Source organism: Lathamus discolor, chromosome 4 (genome assembly GCF_037157495.1).
Source record: "Lathamus discolor isolate bLatDis1 chromosome 4, bLatDis1.hap1, whole genome shotgun sequence".
In the NCBI taxonomy this organism is placed as follows: Eukaryota; Metazoa; Chordata; class Aves; order Psittaciformes; family Psittacidae; genus Lathamus; species Lathamus discolor.
In genome coordinates this window covers 48,252,631-48,276,733 of record NC_088887.1, presented here as the reverse complement: position 1 = coordinate 48,276,733, position 24,103 = coordinate 48,252,631, and positions in this window count along the sequence as shown.

Below are 24,103 nucleotides of genomic sequence, written 5' to 3'. Positions count from 1 at the left end.
TTAGGGTTAGGGTTCATAGAGACACAAGGCCTACAGGTCCGGAAACACTGTGGCTGCAAAACACATGCCAAGACAAGTCTGGCATTGCTCCTACATTGCTCCTTACATACCTTGCTCATGTGCAATGCACATGGTGCTGGAGACGTGAGCCTCCGTTCCAGATACCATTCAAGGCAGGCTTTTGGTTCAGAGAGCCAAAATGCCTCACAGTTCCAGAGACATTAAGGCTGCCAAAGGCATGCAAAGATGAGTACGAAACTGCATCAACCCTGCTCCTTACATACCTTCCGCATAGGAAGACACGTGGTGCTGCACACTACAGCCTAACTAGAACTGTGTCCTAGAGCTTAGCTTTCCGCTTAGGGTTAGTGTTCAGTGAGTTACAAAGCCTGAAGTTCCAGCAATACTTGCTCTGGAAAAGTCATTCCAGGGGGAGCAGAGGACGTCATTAACATTGGCCGCTTCAAAACTTTCTCATCTGGAATAGCGACTGTGCTTGAGCATAGAGCCTCAATATGACGCTGACATAAAGATGAGGGTTACATATAGACTTCAGAGAGGCACAAAGCCCACAGCTTCAGAGACATTGTGGCTGCCAAAGGCATGCCAAGGCCAGAATGCCACTGAATCAACCCTCCTCCTACTATGCCATACGCATAGGAATAGCCTTGGTGCTGGATACACAACCTAACTATTACGGTGTCACAGAGGTTGGGGTTCCGGCTAGGGTTCAGAGAGTTACAAAAGCTGAAGTTCCAGCAATACTTGGTGTGGAAAAGTCATTCCAGGGGGAACACAGGACATCATTAACATCGGTCGTTTCAAAATTTTCTCATCTGGAAAAGCCACTGTGCTAGAGCCCAGAACCTAAATATGACTTTGACATACAGATTAGGCTTAGAGTTAGGTATGGGCTTCAGAGAAGCACAGAGCCCACAGCTTCAGAGCCATTGTGGCTGCAAAAGGCACGCCGAGTACGGCACTACATCAACATTGCTCCCTGCACGACTTTCTCAGGTAGAACACTGTACTGGAGACCACAGCATTACAATTATGGTGCCATAGAATCCCAGAATCCCAGAATCCCAAGGGTTGGAAGGGACCTCAAAAGATCATCTAGTCCAACCCCCCCACAAGAGCAGGGTAACCTACAGTACATCACACAGGAACTTGTCCAGGCGGGCCTTGAATATCTCCAGTGTAGGAGACTCCACAACCCCCCTGGGCAACCTGTTCCAGTGCTCTGTCACTCTTACAGTAAAGAAGTTCTTCCTGATGTTAACGTGGAACTTCCTATGCTCCAGTTTACACCCATTGCCCCTTGTCCTATCACTGGATATCACTGAAAAAAGCCTAGCTCCATCATCCTGACACCTACCCTTTACATATTTGTAAACATTGATGAGGTCACCCCTCAGTCTCCTCTTCTCCAAACTAAAGAGACCCAGCTCCCTCAGCCTCTCCTCATAAGGGAGATGTTCCACTCCCTTCATCATCTTTGTGGCTCTGCGCTGGACTCCTTCAAGCAATTCCCTGTCCTTCTTGAACAGAGGGGCCCAGAACTGGACGCAGTATTCCAGATGCGGCCTCACCAAGGCTGAGTAGAGGGGGAGGAGAACCTCTCTTGACCTACTAACCACTCCCTTTCTAATGCACCCCAAGATGCCATTTGCCTTCTTGGCCGCAAGAGCACACTGCTGGCTCATGGTCATCCTCCTATCCACCAGGACCCCCAGGTCCCTTTCCCCTTCGCTACTTTCCAGCAGGTCAACCCCCAACCTGTACTGGTACATGGGGTTGTTCTTCCCCAGATGCAAGACTCTACACTTGCCCTTGTTAAATTTCATCAAGTTTCTCCCCGCCCAACTCTCCAGCCTGTCCAGGTCTCGCTGAATGGCAGCACAGCCTTCTGGTGTGTCAGCCACTCCTCCCAGTTTTGTGTCATCAGCAGACTTGCTGATGGTGCACTCAGTTCCCTCATCCAGGTCATTGATGAAAATATTAAACAGCACCGGTCCCAGCACCGACCCCTGAGGAACTCCACTAGTCACAGACCTCCAGCTAGATTCTGCGCCATTGACCACAACTCTCTGCCTTCTTCCTTTCAACCAGTTCTCGATCCACCTCACTACTTGATCGTCAAGCCCACACTTCTTTAGCTTATCTATGAGGATGCTGTGGGAGACAGTATCAAATGCCTTACTGAAATCGAGAAAAACTACATCTACCGCTCTACCATCATCCCTCCACCTAGTCACTTCCTCATAGAAGGCTATAAGGTTGGTCATACATGACTTCCCCCTCATAAAACCATGTTGGCTGTTCTTAATGACCCCCTCATCCTTGATATGCCTAGTGATGGAGTCAAGAATAAGTTGTTCCATCACCTTTCCAGGGATGGAGGTAAGGCTGACCGCTCTATAATTACCCGGGTCCTCCTTCTTGCCCTTCTTATAGATTGGTGTGTCCTTTGCCATCCGCCAATCCTCAGGCACCTCGCCCGTTTCCCACGACTTACCAAAGATGATGGAAAGTGGCCTAGCAATGACCTCCGCCAACTCCCTCAGCACCCGTGGGTGCATTCCATCCGGACCCATCGATTTACAGATGTCCAGATTGCATAGCTGATCCCTAACCCAATCCTCATCTACCAAAGCAAACTCCTCCTTTGTCCTGACTCCTTCTGGGGCTATAGAAATCCGGAGCCCTCGGGGAGAGTCTGCAGGAGTAAAGACAGAGGCAAAGAAGGCATTCAGCACCTCTGCCTTCTTTATATCCTCTGTCTCCAGGGCACCCACTTCGTTCAGCAGTGGGCCTATATTGCCTCTTGTGTTAGTTTTATTTGCTATGTATTTGAAGAAGCCCTTTCTATTGTCTTTAACCCGACTAGCAACACTGAGTTCCAAGGAGGCCTTAGCTGTCCTAATTGCCTCCCTACATCCTCTAACAACTGTCCTATATTCCTCCCAAGCGGCAGAAGTTAGGATTCTGCTTAGGCTGGGGCTTCAAAGAGCCACAAAGCCTACACGTCCCGAAACACTGGTTCTGTAAAAGGCATGAAAACAATAGTGCGCCACTGCAGCAACACTGCTCCTTACATAGCTTGCCCATGAGGAACAGCCACGGTGGTGGCGAAGTGAGCTTCACTATTACGCTGTCCTCAAGTGTAGGCTTAGTGTTAGGCTTAGGGTTCAGAGAGCTGCAAAGCCAACAGCTTCAGAGGCATTGAGGCTGCAAAATGCATACCAAGAAGAATATCCCACTGCAACAACACTGCTCTTTACACGTCTTTCTCATCTGGAATACACATGATGCTGAAGCCTCAGTATTGTGTTATAGTCAAGTTTAGGGTTACGGTTAGGGTTAGGGTTAGGGTTAGGGTTCATAGAGACACAAGGCCTACAGGTCCGGAAACACTGTGGCTGCAAAACACATGCCAAGACAAGTCTGGCATTGCTCCTACATTGCTCCTTACATACCTTGCTCATGTGCAATGCACATGGTGCTGGAGACGTGAGCCTCCGTTCCAGATACCATTCAAGGCAGGCTTTTGGTTCAGAGAGCCAAAATGCCTCACAGTTCCAGAGACATTAAGGCTGCCAAAGGCATGCAAAGATGAGTACGAAACTGCATCAACCCTGCTCCTTACATACCTTCCGCATAGGAAGACACGTGGTGCTGCACACTACAGCCTAACTAGAACTGTGGCCTAGAGCTTAGCTTTCCGCTTAGGGTTAGTGTTCAGTGAGTTACAAAGCCTGAAGTTCCAGCAATACTTGCTCTGGAAAAGTCATTCCAGGGGGAGCAGAGGACGTCATTAACATTGGCCGCTTCAAAACTTTCTCATCTGGAATAGCGACTGTGCTTGAGCATAGAGCCTCAATATGACGCTGACATAAAGATGAGGGTTACATATAGACTTCAGAGAGGCACAAAGCCCACAGCTTCAGAGACATTGTGGCTGCCAAAGGCATGCCAAGGCCAGAATGCCACTGAATCAACCCTCCTCCTACTATGCCATACGCATAGGAATAGCCTTGGTGCTGGATACACAACCTAACTATTACGGTGTCACAGAGGTTGGGGTTCCGGCTAGGGTTCAGAGAGTTACAAAAGCTGAAGTTCCAGCAATACTTGGTGTGGAAAAGTCATTCCAGGGGGAACACAGGACATCATTAACATCGGTCGTTTCAAAATTTTCTCATCTGGAAAAGCCACTGTGCTAGAGCCCAGAACCTAAATATGACTTTGACATACAGATTAGGCTTAGAGTTAGGTATAGGCTTCAGAGAAGCACAGAGCCCACAGCTTCAGAGCCATTGTGGCTGCAAAAGGCACGCCGAGTACGGCACTACATCAACATTGCTCCCTGCACGACTTTCTCAGGTAGAACACTGTACTGGAGACCACAGCATTACAATTATGGTGCCATAGAATCCCAGAATCCCAGAATCCCAAGGGTTGGAAGGGACCTCAAAAGATCATCTAGTCCAACCCCCCCACAAGAGCAGGGTAACCTACAGTACATCACACAGGAACTTGTCCAGGCGGGCCTTGAATATCTCCAGTGTAGGAGACTCCACAACCCTCCTGGGCAACCTGTTCCAGTGCTCTGTCACTCTTACAGTAAAGAAGTTCTTCCTGATGTTAACGTGGAACTTCCTATGCTCCAGTTTACACCCATTGCCCCTTGTCCTATCACTGGATATCACTGAAAAAAGCCTAGCTCCATCATCCTGACACCTACCCTTTACATATTTGTAAACATTGATGAGGTCACCCCTCAGTCTCCTCTTCTCCAAGCTAAAGAGACCCAGCTCCCTCAGCCTCTCCTCATAAGGGAGATGTTCCACTCCCTTCATCATCTTTGTGGCTCTGCGCTGGACTCCTTCAAGCAATTCCCTGTCCTTCTTGAACAGAGGGGCCCAGAACTGGACGCAGTATTCCAGATGCGGCCTCACCAAGGCTGAGTAGAGGGGGAGGAGAACCTCTCTTGACCTACTAACCACTCCCTTTCTAATGCACCCCAAGATGCCATTTGCCTTCTTGGCCGCAAGAGCACACTGCTGGCTCATGGTCATCCTCCTATCCACCAGGACCCCCAGGTCCCTTTCCCCTTCGCTACTTTCCAGCAGGTCAACCCCCAACCTGTACTGCTACATGGGGTTGTTCTTCCCCAGATGCAAGACTCTACACTTGCCCTTGTTAAATTTCATCAAGTTTCTCCCCGCCCAACTCTCCAGCCTGTCCAGGTCTCGCTGAATGGCAGCACAGCCTTCTGGTGTGTCAGCCACTCCTCCCAGTTTTGTGTCATCAGCAAACTTGCTGATGGTGCACTCAGTTCCCTCATCCAGGTCATTGATGAAAATATTAAACAGCACCGGTCCCAGCACCGACCCCTGAGGAACTCCACTAGTCACAGACCTCCAGCTAGATTCTGCGCCATTGACCACAACTCTCTGCCTTCTTCCTTTCAACCAGTTCTCGATCCACCTCACTACTTGATCGTCAAGCCCACACTTCTTTAGCTTATCTATGAGGATGCTGTGGGAGACAGTATCAAATGCCTTACTGAAATCGAGAAAAACTACATCTACCGCTCTACCATCATCCCTCCACCTAGTCACTTCCTCATAGAAGGCTATAAGGTTGGTCATACATGACTTCCCCCTCATAAAACCATGTTGGCTGTTCTTAATGACCCCCTCATCCTTGATATGCCTAGTGATGGAGTCAAGAATAAGTTGTTCCATCACCTTTCCAGGGATGGAGGTAAGGCTGACCGCTCTATAATTACCCGGGTCCTCCTTCTTGCCCTTCTTATAGATTGGTGTGTCCTTTGCCATCCGCCAATCCTCAGGCACCTCGCCCGTTTCCCACGACTTACCAAAGATGATGGAAAGTGGCCTAGCAATGACCTCCGCCAACTCCCTCAGCACCCGTGGGTGCATTCCATCCGGACCCATCGATTTACAGATGTCCAGATTGCATAGCTGATCCCTAACCCAATCCTCATCTACCAAAGCAAACTCCTCCTTTGTCCTGACTCCTTCTGGGACTATAGAAATCCGGAGCCCTCGGGGAGAGTCTGCAGGAGTAAAGACAGAGGCAAAGAAGGCATTCAGCACCTCTGCCTTCTTTATATCCTCTGTCTCCAGGGCACCCACTTCGTTCAGCAGTGGGCCTATATTGCCTCTTGTGTTAGTTTTATTTGCTATGTATTTGAAGAAGCCCTTTCTATTGTCTTTAACCCGACTAGCAACATTGAGTTCCAAGGAGGCCTTAGCTGTCCTAATTGCCTCCCTACATCCTCTAACAACTGTCCTATATTCCTCCCAAGCGGCAGAAGTTAGGATTCTGCTTAGGCTGGGGCTTCAAAGAGCCACAAAGCCTACACGTCCCGAAACACTGGTTCTGTAAAAGGCATGAAAACAATAGTGCGCCACTGCAGCAACACTGCTCCTTACATAGCTTGCCCATGAGGAACAGCCACGGTGGTGGCGAAGTGAGCTTCACTATTACGCTGTCCTCAAGTGTAGGCTTAGTGTTAGGCTTAGGGTTCAGAGAGCTGCAAAGCCAACAGCTTCAGAGGCATTGAGGCTGCAAAATGCATACCAAGAAGAATATCCCACTGCAACAACACTGCTCTTTACACGTCTTTCTCATCTGGAATACACATGATGCTGAAGCCTCAGTATTGTGTTATAGTCAAGTTTAGGGTTACGGTTAGGGTTAGGGTTAGGGTTAGGGTTCATAGAGACACAAGGCCTACAGGTCCGGAAACACTGTGGCTGCAAAACACATGCCAAGACAAGTCTGGCATTGCTCCTACATTGCTCCTTACATACCTTGCTCATGTGCAATGCACATGGTGCTGGAGACGTGAGCCTCCGTTCCAGATACCATTCAAGGCAGGCTTTTGGTTCAGAGAGCCAAAATGCCTCACAGTTCCAGAGACATTAAGGCTGCCAAAGGCATGCAAAGATGAGTACGAAACTGCATCAACCCTGCTCCTTACATACCTTCCGCATAGGAAGACACGTGGTGCTGCACACTACAGCCTAACTAGAACTGTGGCCTAGAGCTTAGCTTTCCGCTTAGGGTTAGTGTTCAGTGAGTTACAAAGCCTGAAGTTCCAGCAATACTTGCTCTGGAAAAGTCATTCCAGGGGGAGCAGAGGACGTCATTAACATTGGCCGCTTCAAAACTTTCTCATCTGGAATAGCGACTGTGCTTGAGCATAGAGCCTCAATATGACGCTGACATAAAGATGAGGGTTACATATAGACTTCAGAGAGGCACAAAGCCCACAGCTTCAGAGACATTGTGGCTGCCAAAGGCATGCCAAGGCCAGAATGCCACTGAATCAACCCTCCTCCTACTATGCCATACGCATAGGAATAGCCTTGGTGCTGGATACACAACCTAACTATTACGGTGTCACAGAGGTTGGGGTTCCGGCTAGGGTTCAGAGAGTTACAAAAGCTGAAGTTCCAGCAATACTTGGTGTGGAAAAGTCATTCCAGGGGGAACACAGGACATCATTAACATCGGTCGTTTCAAAATTTTCTCATCTGGAAAAGCCACTGTGCTAGAGCCCAGAACCTAAATATGACTTTGACATACAGCTTAGGGTTAGAGTTAGGTATGGGCTTCAGAGAAGCACAGAGCCCACAGCTTCAGAGCCATTGTGGCTGCAAAAGGCACGCCGAGTACGGCACTACATCAACATTGCTCCCTGCACGACTTTCTCAGGTAGAACACTGTACTGGAGACCACAGCATTACAATTATGGTGCCATAGAATCCCAGAATCCCAGAATCCCAAGGGTTGGAAGGGACCTCAAAAGATCATCTAGTCCAACCCCCCCACAAGAGCAGGGTAACCTACAGTACATCACACAGGAACTTGTCCAGGCGGGCCTTGAATAGCTCCAGTGTAGGAGACTCCACAACCCCCCTGGGCAACCTGTTCCAGTGCTCTGTCACTCTTACAGTAAAGAAGTTCTTCCTGATGTTAACGTGGAACTTCCTATGCTCCAGTTTACACCCATTGCCCCTTGTCCTATCACTGGATATCACTGAAAAAAGCCTAGCTCCATCATCCTGACACCTACCCTTTACATATTTGTAAACATTGATGAGGTCACCCCTCAGTCTCCTCTTCTCCAAGCTAAAGAGACCCAGCTCCCTCAGCCTCTCCTCATAAGGGAGATGTTCCACTCCCTTCATCATCTTTGTGGCTCTGCGCTGGACTCCTTCAAGCAATTCCCTGTCCTTCTTGAACAGAGGGGCCCAGAACTGGACGCAGTATTCCAGATGCGGCCTCACCAAGGCTGAGTAGAGGGGGAGGAGAACCTCTCTTGACCTACTAACCACTCCCTTTCTAATGCACCCCAAGATGCCATTTGCCTTCTTGGCCGCAAGAGCACACTGCTGGCTCATGGTCATCCTCCTATCCACCAGGACCCCCAGGTCCCTTTCCCCTTCGCTACTTTCCAGCAGGTCAACCCCCAACCTGTACTGGTACATGGGGTTGTTCTTCCCCAGATGCAAGACTCTACACTTGCCCTTGTTAAATTTCATCAAGTTTCTCCCCGCCCAACTCTCCAGCCTGTCCAGGTCTCGCTGAATGGCAGCACAGCCTTCTGGTGTGTCAGCCACTCCTCCCAGTTTTGTGTCATCAGCAGACTTGCTGATGGTGCACTCAGTTCCCTCATCCAGGTCATTGATGAAAATATTAAACAGCACCGGTCCCAGCACCGACCCCTGAGGAACTCCACTAGTCACAGACCTCCAGCTAGATTCTGCGCCATTGACCACAACTCTCTGCCTTCTTCCTTTCAACCAGTTCTCGATCCACCTCACTACTTGATCGTCAAGCCCACACTTCTTTAGCTTATCTATGAGGATGCTGTGGGAGACAGTATCAAATGCCTTACTGAAATCGAGAAAAACTACATCTACCGCTCTACCATCATCCCTCCACCTAGTCACTTCCTCATAGAAGGCTATAAGGTTGGTCATACATGACTTCCCCCTCATAAAACCATGTTGGCTGTTCTTAATGACCCCCTCATCCTTGATATGCCTAGTGATGGAGTCAAGAATAAGTTGTTCCATCACCTTTCCAGGGATGGAGGTAAGGCTGACCGCTCTATAATTACCCGGGTCCTCCTTCTTGCCCTTCTTATAGATTGGTGTGTCCTTTGCCATCCGCCAATCCTCAGGCACCTCGCCCGTTTCCCACGACTTACCAAAGATGATGGAAAGTGGCCTAGCAATGACCTCCGCCAACTCCCTCAGCACCCGTGGGTGCATTCCATCCGGACCCATCGATTTACAGATGTCCAGATTGCATAGCTGATCCCTAACCCAATCCTCATCTACCAAAGCAAACTCCTCCTTTGTCCTGACTCCTTCTGGGGCTATAGAAATCCGGAGCCCTCGGGGAGAGTCTGCAGGAGTAAAGACAGAGGCAAAGAAGGCATTCAGCACCTCTGCCTTCTTTATATCCTCTGTCTCCAGGGCACCCACTTCGTTCAGCAGTGGGCCTATATTGCCTCTTGTGTTAGTTTTATTTGCTATGTATTTGAAGAAGCCCTTTCTATTGTCTTTAACCCGACTAGCAACACTGAGTTCCAAGGAGGCCTTAGCTGTCCTAATTGCCTCCCTACATCCTCTAACAACTGTCCTATATTCCTCCCAAGCGGCAGAAGTTAGGATTCTGCTTAGGCTGGGGCTTCAAAGAGCCACAAAGCCTACACGTCCCGAAACACTGGTTCTGTAAAAGGCATGAAAACAATAGTGCGCCACTGCAGCAACACTGCTCCTTACATAGCTTGCCCATGAGGAACAGCCACGGTGGTGGCGAAGTGAGCTTCACTATTACGCTGTCCTCAAGTGTAGGCTTAGTGTTAGGCTTAGGGTTCAGAGAGCTGCAAAGCCAACAGCTTCAGAGGCATTGAGGCTGCAAAATGCATACCAAGAAGAATATCCCACTGCAACAACACTGCTCTTTACACGTCTTTCTCATCTGGAATACACATGATGCTGAAGCCTCAGTATTGTGTTATAGTCAAGTTTAGGGTTACGGTTAGGGTTAGGGTTAGGGTTAGGGTTCATAGAGACACAAGGCCTACAGGTCCGGAAACACTGTGGCTGCAAAACACATGCCAAGACAAGTCTGGCATTGCTCCTACATTGCTCCTTACATACCTTGCTCATGTGCAATGCACATGGTGCTGGAGACGTGAGCCTCCGTTCCAGATACCATTCAAGGCAGGCTTTTGGTTCAGAGAGCCAAAATGCCTCACAGTTCCAGAGACATTAAGGCTGCCAAAGGCATGCAAAGATGAGTACGAAACTGCATCAACCCTGCTCCTTACATACCTTCCGCATAGGAAGACACGTGGTGCTGCACACTACAGCCTAACTAGAACTGTGTCCTAGAGCTTAGCTTTCCGCTTAGGGTTAGTGTTCAGTGAGTTACAAAGCCTGAAGTTCCAGCAATACTTGCTCTGGAAAAGTCATTCCAGGGGGAGCAGAGGACGTCATTAACATTGGCCGCTTCAAAACTTTCTCATCTGGAATAGCGACTGTGCTTGAGCATAGAGCCTCAATATGACGCTGACATAAAGATGAGGGTTACATATAGACTTCAGAGAGGCACAAAGCCCACAGCTTCAGAGACATTGTGGCTGCCAAAGGCATGCCAAGGCCAGAATGCCACTGAATCAACCCTCCTCCTACTATGCCATACGCATAGGAATAGCCTTGGTGCTGGATACACAACCTAACTATTACGGTGTCACAGAGGTTGGGGTTCCGGCTAGGGTTCAGAGAGTTACAAAAGCTGAAGTTCCAGCAATACTTGGTGTGGAAAAGTCATTCCAGGGGGAACACAGGACATCATTAACATCGGTCGTTTCAAAATTTTCTCATCTGGAAAAGCCACTGTGCTAGAGCCCAGAACCTAAATATGACTTTGACATACAGATTAGGCTTAGAGTTAGGTATGGGCTTCAGAGAAGCACAGAGCCCACAGCTTCAGAGCCATTGTGGCTGCAAAAGGCACGCCGAGTACGGCACTACATCAACATTGCTCCCTGCACGACTTTCTCAGGTAGAACACTGTACTGGAGACCACAGCATTACAATTATGGTGCCATAGAATCCCAGAATCCCAAGGGTTGGAAGGGACCTCAAAAGATCATCTAGTCCAACCCCCCCACAAGAGCAGGGTAACCTACAGTACATCACACAGGAACTTGTCCAGGCGGGCCTTGAATATCTCCAGTGTAGGAGACTCCACAACCCTCCTGGGCAACCTGTTCCAGTGCTCTGTCACTCTTACAGTAAAGAAGTTCTTCCTGATGTTAACGTGGAACTTCCTATGCTCCAGTTTACACCCATTGCCCCTTGTCCTATCACTGGATATCACTGAAAAAAGCCTAGCTCCATCATCCTGACACCTACCCTTTACATATTTGTAAACATTGATGAGGTCACCCCTCAGTCTCCTCTTCTCCAAGCTAAAGAGACCCAGCTCCCTCAGCCTCTCCTCATAAGGGAGATGTTCCACTCCCTTCATCATCTTTGTGGCTCTGCGCTGGACTCCTTCAAGCAATTCCCTGTCCTTCTTGAACAGAGGGGCCCAGAACTGGACGCAGTATTCCAGATGCGGCCTCACCAAGGCTGAGTAGAGGGGGAGGAGAACCTCTCTTGACCTACTAACCACTCCCTTTCTAATGCACCCCAAGATGCCATTTGCCTTCTTGGCCGCAAGAGCACACTGCTGGCTCATGGTCATCCTCCTATCCACCAGGACCCCCAGGTCCCTTTCCCCTTCGCTACTTTCCAGCAGGTCAACCCCCAACCTGTACTGGTACATGGGGTTGTTCTTCCCCAGATGCAAGACTCTACACTTGCCCTTGTTAAATTTCATCAAGTTTCTCCCCGCCCAACTCTCCAGCCTGTCCAGGTCTCGCTGAATGGCAGCACAGCCTTCTGGTGTGTCAGCCACTCCTCCCAGTTTTGTGTCATCAGCAAACTTGCTGATGGTGCACTCAGTTCCCTCATCCAGGTCATTGATGAAAATATTAAACAGCACCGGTCCCAGCACCGACCCCTGAGGAACTCCACTAGTCACAGACCTCCAGCTAGATTCTGCGCCATTGACCACAACTCTCTGCCTTCTTCCTTTCAACCAGTTCTCGATCCACCTCACTACTTGATCGTCAAGCCCACACTTCTTTAGCTTATCTATGAGGATGCTGTGGGAGACAGTATCAAATGCCTTACTGAAATCGAGAAAAACTACATCTACCGCTCTACCATCATCCCTCCACCTAGTCACTTCCTCATAGAAGGCTATAAGGTTGGTCATACATGACTTCCCCCTCATAAAACCATGTTGGCTGTTCTTAATGACCCCCTCATCCTTGATATGCCTAGTGATGGAGTCAAGAATAAGTTGTTCCATCACCTTTCCAGGGATGGAGGTAAGGCTGACCGCTCTATAATTACCCGGGTCCTCCTTCTTGCCCTTCTTATAGATTGGTGTGTCCTTTGCCATCCGCCAATCCTCAGGCACCTCGCCCGTTTCCCACGACTTACCAAAGATGATGGAAAGTGGCCTAGCAATGACCTCCGCCAACTCCCTCAGCACCCGTGGGTGCATTCCATCCGGACCCATCGATTTACAGATGTCCAGATTGCATAGCTGATCCCTAACCCAATCCTCATCTACCAGAGCAAACTCCTCCTTTGTCCTGACTCCTTCTGGGGCTATAGAAATCCGGAGCCCTCGGGGAGAGTCTGCAGGAGTAAAGACAGAGGCAAAGAAGGCATTCAGCACCTCTGCCTTCTTTATATCCTCTGTCTCCAGGGCACCCACTTCGTTCAGCAGTGGGCCTATATTGCCTCTTGTGTTAGTTTTATTTGCTATGTATTTGAAGAAGCCCTTTCTATTGTCTTTAACCCGACTAGCAACACTGAGTTCCAAGGAGGCCTTAGCTGTCCTAATTGCCTCCCTACATCCTCTAACAACTGTCCTATATTCCTCCCAAGCGGCAGAAGTTAGGATTCTGCTTAGGCTGGGGCTTCAAAGAGCCACAAAGCCTACACGTCCCGAAACACTGGTTCTGTAAAAGGCATGAAAACAATAGTGCGCCACTGCAGCAACACTGCTCCTTACATAGCTTGCCCATGAGGAACAGCCACGGTGGTGGCGAAGTGAGCTTCACTATTACGCTGTCCTCAAGTGTAGGCTTAGTGTTAGGCTTAGGGTTCAGAGAGCTGCAAAGCCAACAGCTTCAGAGGCATTGAGGCTGCAAAATGCATACCAAGAAGAATATCCCACTGCAACAACACTGCTCTTTACACGTCTTTCTCATCTGGAATACACATGATGCTGAAGCCTCAGTATTGTGTTATAGTCAAGTTTAGGGTTACGGTTAGGGTTAGGGTTAGGGTTAGGGTTAGGGTTCATAGAGACACAAGGCCTACAGGTCCGGAAACACTGTGGCTGCAAAACACATGCCAAGACAAGTCTGGCATTGCTCCTACATTGCTCCTTACATACCTTGCTCATGTGCAATGCACATGGTGCTGGAGACGTGAGCCTCCGTTCCAGATACCATTCAAGGCAGGCTTTTGGTTCAGAGAGCCAAAATGCCTCACAGTTCCAGAGACATTAAGGCTGCCAAAGGCATGCAAAGATGAGTACGAAACTGCATCAACCCTGCTCCTTACATACCTTCCGCATAGGAAGACACGTGGTGCTGCACACTACAGCCTAACTAGAACTGTGTCCTAGAGCTTAGCTTTCCGCTTAGGGTTAGTGTTCAGTGAGTTACAAAGCCTGAAGTTCCAGCAATACTTGCTCTGGAAAAGTCATTCCAGGGGGAGCAGAGGACGTCATTAACATTGGCCGCTTCAAAACTTTCTCATCTGGAATAGCGACTGTGCTTGAGCATAGAGCCTCAATATGACGCTGACATAAAGATGAGGGTTACATATAGACTTCAGAGAGGCACAAAGCCCACAGCTTCAGAGACATTGTGGCTGCCAAAGGCATGCCAAGGCCAGAATGCCACTGAATCAACCCTCCTCCTACTATGCCATACGCATAGGAATAGCCTTGGTGCTGGATACACAACCTAACTATTACGGTGTCACAGAGGTTGGGGTTCCGGCTAGGGTTCAGAGAGTTACAAAAGCTGAAGTTCCAGCAATACTTGGTGTGGAAAAGTCATTCCAGGGGGAACACAGGACATCATTAACATCGGTCGTTTCAAAATTTTCTCATCTGGAAAAGCCACTGTGCTAGAGCCCAGAACCTAAATATGACTTTGACATACAGATTAGGCTTAGAGTTAGGTATAGGCTTCAGAGAAGCACAGAGCCCACAGCTTCAGAGCCATTGTGGCTGCAAAAGGCACGCCGAGTACGGCACTACATCAACATTGCTCCCTGCACGACTTTCTCAGGTAGAACACTGTACTGGAGACCACAGCATTACAATTATGGTGCCATAGAATCCCAGAATCCCAGAATCCCAAGGGTTGGAAGGGACCTCAAAAGATCATCTAGTCCAACCCCCCCACAAGAGCAGGGTAACCTACAGTACATCACACAGGAACTTGTCCAGGCGGGCCTTGAATATCTCCAGTGTAGGAGACTCCACAACCCTCCTGGGCAACCTGTTCCAGTGCTCTGTCACTCTTACAGTAAAGAAGTTCTTCCTGATGTTAACGTGGAACTTCCTATGCTCCAGTTTACACCCATTGCCCCTTGTCCTATCACTGGATATCACTGAAAAAAGCCTAGCTCCATCATCCTGACACCTACCCTTTACATATTTGTAAACATTGATGAGGTCACCCCTCAGTCTCCTCTTCTCCAAGCTAAAGAGACCCAGCTCCCTCAGCCTCTCCTCATAAGGGAGATGTTCCACTCCCTTCATCATCTTTGTGGCTCTGCGCTGGACTCCTTCAAGCAATTCCCTGTCCTTCTTGAACAGAGGGGCCCAGAACTGGACGCAGTATTCCAGATGCGGCCTCACCAAGGCTGAGTAGAGGGGGAGGAGAACCTCTCTTGACCTACTAACCACTCCCTTTCTAATGCACCCCAAGATGCCATTTGCCTTCTTGGCCGCAAGAGCACACTGCTGGCTCATGGTCATCCTCCTATCCACCAGGACCCCCAGGTCCCTTTCCCCTTCGCTACTTTCCAGCAGGTCAACCCCCAACCTGTACTGCTACATGGGGTTGTTCTTCCCCAGATGCAAGACTCTACACTTGCCCTTGTTAAATTTCATCAAGTTTCTCCCCGCCCAACTCTCCAGCCTGTCCAGGTCTCGCTGAATGGCAGCACAGCCTTCTGGTGTGTCAGCCACTCCTCCCAGTTTTGTGTCATCAGCAAACTTGCTGATGGTGCACTCAGTTCCCTCATCCAGGTCATTGATGAAAATATTAAACAGCACCGGTCCCAGCACCGACCCCTGAGGAACTCCACTAGTCACAGACCTCCAGCTAGATTCTGCGCCATTGACCACAACTCTCTGCCTTCTTCCTTTCAACCAGTTCTCGATCCACCTCACTACTTGATCGTCAAGCCCACACTTCTTTAGCTTATCTATGAGGATGCTGTGGGAGACAGTATCAAATGCCTTACTGAAATCGAGAAAAACTACATCTACCGCTCTACCATCATCCCTCCACCTAGTCACTTCCTCATAGAAGGCTATAAAGTTGGTCATACATGACTTCCCCCTCATAAAACCATGTTGGCTGTTCTTAATGACCCCCTCATCCTTGATATGCCTAGTGATGGAGTCAAGAATAAGTTGTTCCATCACCTTTCCAGGGATGGAGGTAAGGCTGACCGCTCTATAGTTACCCGGGTCCTCCTTCTTGCCCTTCTTATAGATTGGTGTGTCCTTTGCCATCCGCCAATCCTCAGGCACCTCGCCCGTTTCCCACGACTTACCAAAGATGATGGAAAGTGGCCTAGCAATGACCTCCGCCAACTCCCTCAGCACCCGTGGGTGCATTCCATCCGGACCCATCGATTTACAGATGTCCAGATTGCATAGCTGATCCCTAACCCAATCCTCATCTACCAAAGCAAACTCCTCCTTTGTCCTGACTCCTTCTGGGGCTATAGAAATCCGGAGCCCTCGGGGAGAGTCTGCAGGAGTAAAGACAGAGGCAAAGAAGGCATTCAGCACCTCTGCCTTCTTTATATCCTCTGTCTCCAGGACACCCACTTCGTTCAGCAGTGGGCCTATATTGCCTCTTGTGTTAGTTTTATTTGCTATGTATTTGAAGAAGCCCTTTCTATTGTCTTTAACCCGACTAGCAACACTGAGTTCCAAGGAGGCCTTAGCTGTCCTAATTGCCTCCCTACATCCTCTAACAACTGTCCTATATTCCTCCCAAGCGGCAGAAGTTAGGATTCTGCTTAGGCTGGGGCTTCAAAGAGCCACAAAGCCTACACGTCCCGAAACACTGGTTCTGTAAAAGGCATGAAAACAATAGTGCGCCACTGCAGCAACACTGCTCCTTACATAGCTTGCCCATGAGGAACAGCCACGGTGGTGGCGAAGTGAGCTTCACTATTACGCTGTCCTCAAGTGTAGGCTTAGTGTTAGGCTTAGGGTTCAGAGAGCTGCAAAGCCAACAGCTTCAGAGGCATTGAGGCTGCAAAATGCATACCAAGAAGAATATCCCACTGCAACAACACTGCTCTTTACACGTCTTTCTCATCTGGAATACACATGATGCTGAAGCCTCAGTATTGTGTTATAGTCAAGTTTAGGGTTACGGTTAGGGTTAGGGTTAGGGTTAGGGTTCATAGAGACACAAGGCCTACAGGTCCGGAAACACTGTGGCTGCAAAACACATGCCAAGACAAGTCTGGCATTGCTCCTACATTGCTCCTTACATACCTTGCTCATGTGCAATGCACATGGTGCTGGAGACGTGAGCCTCCGTTCCAGATACCATTCAAGGCAGGCTTTTGGTTCAGAGAGCCAAAATGCCTCACAGTTCCAGAGACATTAAGGCTGCCAAAGGCATGCAAAGATGAGTACGAAACTGCATCAACCCTGCTCCTTACATACCTTCCGCATAGGAAGACACGTGGTGCTGCACACTACAGCCTAACTAGAACTGTGGCCTAGAGCTTAGCTTTCCGCTTAGGGTTAGTGTTCAGTGAGTTACAAAGCCTGAAGTTCCAGCAATACTTGCTCTGGAAAAGTCATTCCAGGGGGAGCAGAGGACGTCATTAACATTGGCCGCTTCAAAACTTTCTCATCTGGAATAGCGACTGTGCTTGAGCATAGAGCCTCAATATGACGCTGACATAAAGATGAGGGTTACATATAGACTTCAGAGAGGCACAAAGCCCACAGCTTCAGAGACATTGTGGCTGCCAAAGGCATGCCAAGGCCAGAATGCCACTGAATCAACCCTCCTCCTACTATGCCATACGCATAGGAATAGCCTTGGTGCTGGATACACAACCTAACTATTACGGTGTCACAGAGGTTGGGGTTCCGGCTAGGGTTCAGAGAGTTACAAAAGCTGAAGTTCCAGCAATACTTGGTGTGGAAAAGTCATTCCAGGGGGAACACAGGACATCATTAACATCGGTCGTTTCAAAATTTTCTCATCTGGAAAAGCCACTGTGCTAGAGCCCAGAACCTAAATATGACTTTGACATACAGATTAGGCTTAGAGTTAGGTATGGGCTTCAGAGAAGCACAGAGCCCACAGCTTCAGAGCCATTGTGGCTGCAAAAGGCACGCCGAGTACGGCACTACATCAACATTGCTCCCTGCACGACTTTCTCAGGTAGAACACTGTACTGGAGACCACAGCATTACAATTATGGTGCCATAGAATCCCAGAATCCCAAGGGTTGGAAGGGACCTCAAAAGATCATCTAGTCCAACCCCCCCACAAGAGCAGGGTAACCTACAGTACATCACACAGGAACTTGTCCAGGCGGGCCTTGAATATCTCCAGTGTAGGAGACTCCACAACCCTCCTGGGCAACCTGTTCCAGTGCTCTGTCACTCTTACAGTAAAGAAGTTCTTCCTGATGTTAACGTGGAACTTCCTATGCTCCAGTTTACACCCATTGCCCCTTGTCCTATCACTGGATATCACTGAAAAAAGCCTAGCTCCATCATCCTGACACCTACCCTTTACATATTTGTAAACATTGATGAGGTCACCCCTCAGTCTCCTCTTCTCCAAGCTAAAGAGACCCAGCTCCCTCAGCCTCTCCTCATAAGGGAGATGTTCCACTCCCTTCATCATCTTTGTGGCTCTGCGCTGGACTCCTTCAAGCAATTCCCTGTCCTTCTTGAACAGAGGGGCCCAGAACTGGACGCAGTATTCCAGATGCGGCCTCACCAAGGCTGAGTAGAGGGGGAGGAGAACCTCTCTTGACCTACTAACCACTCCCTTTCTAATGCACCCCAAGATGCCATTTGCCTTCTTGGCCGCAAGAGCACACTGCTGGCTCATGGTCATCCTCCTATCCACCAGGACCCCCAGGTCCCTTTCCCCTTCGCTACTTTCCAGCAGGTCAACCCCCAACCTGTACTGCTACATGGGGTTGTTCTTCCCCAGATGCAAGACTCTACACTTGCCCTTGTTAAATTTCATCAAGTTTCTCCCCGCCCAACTCTCCAGCCTGTCCAGGTCTCGCTGAATGGCAGCACAGCCTTCTGGTGTGTCAGCCACTCCTCCCAGTTTTGTGTCATCAGCAAACTTGCTGATGGTGCACTCAGTTCCCTCATCCAGGTCATTGATGAAAATATTAAACAGCACCGGTCCCAGCACCGACCCCTGAGGAACTCCACTAGTCACAGACCTCCAGCTAGATTCTGCACCATTGACCACAACTCTCTGCCTTCTTCCTTTCAACCAGTTCTCGATCCACCTCACTACTTGATCGTCAAGCCCACACTTCTTTAGCTTATCTATGAGGATGCTGTGGGAGACAGTATCAAATGCCTTACTGAAATCGAGAAAAACTACATCTACCGCTCTACCATCATCCCTCCACCTAGTCACTTCCTCATAGAAGGCTATAAGGTTGGTCATACATGACTTCCCCCTCATAAAACCATGTTGGCTGTTCTTAATGACCCCCTCATCCTTGATATGCCTAGTGATGGAGTCAAGAATAAGTTGTTCCATCACCTTTCCAGGGATGGAGGTAAGGCTGACCGCTCTATAATTACCCGGGTCCTCCTTCTTGCCCTTCTTATAGATTGGTGTGTCCTTTGCCATCCGCCAATCCTCAGGCACCTCGCCCGTTTCCCACGACTTACCAAAGATGATGGAAAGTGGCCTAGCAATGACCTCCGCCAACTCCCTCAGCACCCGTGGGTGCATTCCATCCGGACCCATCGATTTACAGATGTCCAGATTGCATAGCTGATCCCTAACCCAATCCTCATCTACCAGAGCAAACTCCTCCTTTGTCCTGACTCCTTCTGGGGCTATAGAAATCCGGAGCCCTCGGGGAGAGTCTGCAGGAGTAAAGACAGAGGCAAAGAAGGCATTCAGCACCTCTGCCTTCTTTATATCCTCTGTCTCCAGGGCACCCACTTCGTTCAGCAGTGGGCCTATATTGCCTCTTGTGTTAGTTTTATTTGCTATGTATTTGAAGAAGCCCTTTCTATTGTCTTTAACCCGACTAGCAACATTGAGTTCCAAGGAGGCCTTAGCTGTCCTAATTGCCTCCCTACATCCTCTAACAACTGTCCTATATTCCTCCCAAGCGGCAGAAGTTAGGATTCTGCTTAAGCTGGGGCTTCAAAGAGCCACAAAGCCTACACGTCCCGAAACACTGGTTCTGTAAAAGGCATGAAAACAATAGTGCGCCACTGCAGCAACACTGCTCCTTACATAGCTTGCCCATGAGGAACAGCCACGGTGGTGGCGAAGTGAGCTTCACTATTACGCTGTCCTCAAGTGTAGGCTTAGTGTTAGGCTTAGGGTTCAGAGAGCTGCAAAGCCAACAGCTTCAGAGGCATTGAGGCTGCAAAATGCATACCAAGAAGAATATCCCACTGCAACAACACTGCTCTTTACACGTCTTTCTCATCTGGAATACACATGATGCTGAAGCCTCAGTATTGTGTTATAGTCAAGTTTAGGGTTACGGTTAGGGTTAGGGTTAGGGTTAGGGTTAGGGTTCATAGAGACACAAGGCCTACAGGTCCGGAAACACTGTGGCTGCAAAACACATGCCAAGACAAGTCTGGCATTGCTCCTACATTGCTCCTTACATACCTTGCTCATGTGCAATGCACATGGTGCTGGAGACGTGAGCCTCCGTTCCAGATACCATTCAAGGCAGGCTTTTGGTTCAGAGAGCCAAAATGCCTCACAGTTCCAGAGACATTAAGGCTGCCAAAGGCATGCAAAGATGAGTACGAAACTGCATCAACCCTGCTCCTTACATACCTTCCGCATAGGAAGACACGTGGTGCTGCACACTACAGCCTAACTAGAACTGTGGCCTAGAGCTTAGCTTTCCGCTTAGGGTTAGTGTTCAGTGAGTTACAAAGCCTGAAGTTCCAGCAATACTTGCTCTGGAAAAGTCATTCCAGGGGGAGCAGAGGACGTCATTAACATTGGCCGCTTCAAAACTTTCTCATCTGGAATAGCGACTGTGCTTGAGCATAGAGCCTCAATATGACGCTGACATAAAGATGAGGGTTACATACAGACTTCAGAGAGGCACAAAGCCCACAGCTTCAGAGACATTGTGGCTGCCAAAGGCATGCCAAGGCCAGAATGCCACTGAATCAACCCTCCTCCTACTATGCCATACGCATAGGAATAGCCTTGGTGCTGGATACACAACCTAACTATTACGGTGTCACAGAGGTTGGGGTTCCGGCTAGGGTTCAGAGAGTTACAAAAGCTGAAGTTCCAGCAATACTTGGTGTGGAAAAGTCATTCCAGGGGGAACACAGGACATCATTAACATCGGTCGTTTCAAAATTTTCTCATCTGGAAAAGCCACTGTGCTAGAGCCCAGAACCTAATTATGACTTTGACATACAGATTAGGCTTAGAGTTAGGTATAGGCTTCAGAGAAGCACAGAGCCCACAGCTTCAGAGCCATTGTGGCTGCAAAAGGCACGCCGAGTACGGCACTACATCAACATTGCTCCCTGCACGACTTTCTCAAATAGAACACTGTACTGGAGACCACAGCATTACAATTATGGTGCCATAGAATCACAGAATCCCAAGGGTTGGAAGGGACCTCAAAAGATCATCTAGTCCAACCCCCCCACAAGAGCAGGGTAACCTACAGTACATCACACAGGAACTTGTCCAGGCGGGCCTTGAATATCTCCAGTGTAGGAGACTCCACAACCCTCCTGGGCAACCTGTTCCAGTGCTCTGTCACTCTTACAGTAAAGAAGTTCTTCCTGATGTTAACGTGGAACTTCCTATGCTCCAGTTTACACCCATTGCCCCTTGTCCTATCACTGGATATCACTGAAAAAAGCCTAGCTCCATCATCCTGACACCTACCCTTTACATATTTGTAAACATTGATGAGGTCACCCCTCAGTCTCCTCTTCTCCAAGCTAAAGAGACCCAGCTCCCTCAGCCTCTCCTCATAAGGGAGATGTTCCACTCCCTTCATCATCTTTGTGGCTCTGCGCTGGACTCCTTCAAGCAATTCCCTGTCCTTCTTGAACAGAGGGGCCCAGAACTGGACGCAGTATTCCAGATGCGGCCTCACCAAGGCTGAGTAGAGGGGGAGGAGAACCTCTCTTGACCTACTAACCACTCCCTTTCTAATGCACCCCAAGATGCCATTTGCCTTCTTGGCCGCAAGAGCACACTGCTGGCTCATGGTCATCCTCCTATCCACCAGGACCCCCAGGTCCCTTTCCCCTTCGCTACTTTCCAGCAGGTCAACCCCCAACCTGTACTGGTACATGGGGTTGTTCTTCCCCAGATGCAAGACTCTACACTTGCCCTTGTTAAATTTCATCAAGTTTCTCCCCGCCCAACTCTCCAGCCTGTCCAGGTCTCGCTGAATGGCAGCACAGCCTTCTGGTGTGTCAGCCACTCCTCCCAGTTTTGTGTCATCAACAAACTTGCTGATGGTGCACTCAGTTCCCTCATCCAGGTCATTGATGAAAATATTAAACAGCACCGGTCCCAGCACCGACCCCTGAGGAACTCCACTAGTCACAGACCTCCAGCTAGATTCTGCGCCATTGACCACAACTCTCTGCCTTCTTCCTTTCAACCAGTTCTCGATCCACCTCACTACTTGATCCTCAAGCCCACACTTCTTTAGCTTATCTATGAGGATGCTGTGGGAGACAGTATCAAATGCCTTACTGAAATCGAGAAAAACTACATCTACCGCTCTACCATCATCCCTCCACCTAGTCACTTCCTCATAGAAGGCTATAAGGTTGGTCATACATGACTTCCCCCTCATAAAACCATGTTGGCTGTTCTTAATGACCCCCTCATCCTTGATATGCCTAGTGATGGAGTCAAGAATAAGTTGTTCCATCACCTTTCCAGGGATGGAGGTAAGGCTGACCGCTCTATAATTACCCGGGTCCTCCTTCTTGCCCTTCTTATAGATTGGTGTGTCCTTTGCCATCCGCCAATCCTCAGGCACCTCGCCCGTTTCCCACGACTTACCAAAGATGATGGAAAGTGGCCTAGCAATGACCTCCGCCAACTCCCTCAGCACCCGTGGGTGCATTCCATCCGGACCCATCGATTTACAGATGTCCAGATTGCATAGCTGATCCCTAACCCAATCCTCATCTACCAGAGCAAACTCCTCCTTTGTCCTGACTCCTTCTGGGGCTATAGAAATCCGGAGCCCTCGGGGAGAGTCTGCAGGAGTAAAGACAGAGGCAAAGAAGGCATTCAGCACCTCTGCCTTCTTTATATCCTCTGTCTCCAGGGCACCCACTTCGTTCAGCAGTGGGCCTATATTGCCTCTTGTGTTAGTTTTATTTGCTATGTATTTGAAGAAGCCCTTTCTATTGTCTTTAACCCGACTAGCAACACTGAGTTCCAAGGAGGCCTTAGCTGTCCTAATTGCCTCCCTACATCCTCTAACAACTGTCCTATATTCCTCCCAAGCGGCAGAAGTTAGGATTCTGCTTAGGCTGGGGCTTCAAAGAGCCACAAAGCCTACACGTCCCGAAACACTGGTTCTGTAAAAGGCATGAAAACAATAGTGCGCCACTGCAGCAACACTGCTCCTTACATAGCTTGCCCATGAGGAACAGCCACGGTGGTGGCGAAGTGAGCTTCACTATTACGCTGTCCTCAAGTGTAGGCTTAGTGTTAGGCTTAGGGTTCAGAGAGCTGCAAAGCCAACAGCTTCAGAGGCATTGAGGCTGCAAAATGCATACCAAGAAGAATATCCCACTGCAACAACACTGCTCTTTACACGTCTTTCTCATCTGGAATACACATGATGCTGAAGCCTCAGTATTGTGTTATAGTCAAGTTTAGGGTTACGGTTAGGGTTAGGGTTAGGGTTAGGGTTAGGGTTAGGGTTAGGGTTCATAGAGACACAAGGCCTACAGGTCCGGAAACACTGTGGCTGCAAAACACATGCCAAGACAAGTCTGGCATTGCTCCTACATTGCTCCTTACATACCTTGCTCATGTGCAATGCACATGGTGCTGGAGACGTGAGCCTCCGTTCCAGATACCATTCAAGGCAGGCTTTTGGTTCAGAGAGCCAAAATGCCTCACAGTTCCAGAGACATTAAGGCTGCCAAAGGCATGCAAGGATGAGTACGAAACTGCATCAACCCTGCTCCTTACATACCTTCCGCATAGGAAGACACGTGGTGCTGCACACTACAGCCTAACTAGAACTGTGTCCTAGAGCTTAGCTTTCCGCTTAGGGTTAGTGTTCAGTGAGTTACAAAGCCTGAAGTTCCAGCAATACTTGCTCTGGAAAAGTCATTCCAGGGGGAGCAGAGGACGTCATTAACATTGGCCGCTTCAAAACTTTCTCATCTGGAATAGCGACTGTGCTTGAGCATAGAGCCTCAA